This window comes from Trichechus manatus, unplaced genomic scaffold (assembly GCF_000243295.1).
Source record: "Trichechus manatus latirostris isolate Lorelei unplaced genomic scaffold, TriManLat1.0 scaffold00181, whole genome shotgun sequence".
Taxonomy (NCBI): domain Eukaryota; kingdom Metazoa; phylum Chordata; class Mammalia; order Sirenia; family Trichechidae; genus Trichechus; species Trichechus manatus.
Window position 1 is genome coordinate 4,990,526 of NW_004444117.1, and position 1,882 is coordinate 4,992,407.

Sequence of the window (1,882 nt, forward strand, 5' to 3'; positions counted from 1 at the left end):
CTCCTAGTGATTCTGTAATAAAGATACAGTGATGATTAAAATAAACCCTCTTGTACAAATGAGGAAACTGAGGCTCTGAGGAATTGGCCAAATTACCCATGGCTAGTTAATGTAGAACCAAGATTCAAGAAGGGACCTTTTGAATCTAAATTCCAGATGCTTTTCATTACATCAGGCCATTTATGGACAAAAACATCCTTAGGAGGGCAAACTACCTTATTCTGGAGAAATTCTCAGACCTTCCCATTCCTTTTTCTTGAATTCTTGGCTCACCAGTATCCTTCTGATCCATAATCTGGACTCTTAACAATCAAGGCTCCTTTAAATTAAAAGTAGTACTGGGTTCTTGTCAGATACAGCTCTCATTGAAGGTAATAACTTATGGTTACTAAATTCCTCTCTTGTGAGTTTAATTAATACAAATGGAATTCCCCAAACCTAGGTAAAAACTACACTTACTTTTCTGACCCTGTGGAAGTCAGGGAAAGACCTTGGGCTGATGATGACAAGGCTCTGGTAGAAGATCCAGAGATTCCCTCTGCCCCTGTGGGTGTCTCTCTAAATGACGCCAAAATCTTCATTGATACCCCAGACATCCCTCCAACCCCCAGCCTCAAACTTTAAATTCCCTTCGTAATATATATAATTTCATGTCTTGCTGGCATCTCAAACAGAAAACTATAGAGTTTAATTCTTACCCCCTCTCCACATTCCAGAAAAGTAATATATCTCCTGCTCTCATTATATTTCTTTAAAATGACACCTTACTTTCCTAATCATTCAAACTCAAAATGACCCATGTTGGGTGCCTCATGTGTGCCAAATAGCATCAATCTCCATGTCCTGATGATTTCCCTAATGGGAACTTCTGCTTCTTACATTTGGTCCTCCACTTTCCTCCTTGCTGTCACCACTGTAATTCAGCGTCAGTTTTGCCAGCTTTCATGGAAAGGCCTCCTAACCTGCTCTTTGAACACTGGCACACCACATAGAGACCCTTTGTAAGTGACTTCCTTTCTCAAGACTTTGAACAGATATCCAACTCTAACAGATTTAAGCCCCCTCTTTCCCAGTCCAGCTGTTTCTCCCATGACCCCTTCTAAATAAGCTCAACACTCCACCTGAACTGCCATCTGCAACTTGCCAAATAGGACCTCTGTTTTGCCCTCTTTGGATTTTGCTTATGCTGTTCCATTGACCAAGCATCTCTTCCTCCAAAGACAGGGATGAACTACCCCATAAGCAAAGTACACATGGGCTTACTTGTACTTACTTACAAAGATGTGGTGAAACCCACGTGAAATTGTGCACTATAGGTTAGTAAGTAAACACAAGTTAGGCTGTGCATACCTTGCTTAATATAAACCCATGTACACCTTATTACTGGTTAATCCACCCCTGTCCAAAAGCCATCTGTATAAATGCAGATGCCTTTCAGGGTTCAGCTCAAACCTGCTTCCGTTGTGAAGGAACCGGTAGCTGGCCCCCACACCAAGTGATTCCTTCCCCTGGGGTCTTTCACATCACGTTCGTTTGGCACAAAGAAGAACATTCTCACTTGTGTTGCAGTCATGGTTCCCAACAGCAATTTCTGCCCCCACCCCCCATGGCTAATCTCCCTGTTTCTTCACCCAGTGGCCAGAGGAATCATCTTAAACATAAGTAAGATGATGTCACTCTTGTGCTCAAGATAATCCCTTGGCTCCAAACTCAGAGCAATGCCCAAATTACTGCAATGCCCCTACAGAACCCACCTCCAATCACACACCCACATAGTCAATGCCCCAACCTGGTCTCTTACCCTCACCCCTCTCTCAGGGTGCTTTAGTCAGCAGGCTTCTTTATTTTTTTTCCTGAAGAAGCCTGACACGCTCCTACCTCA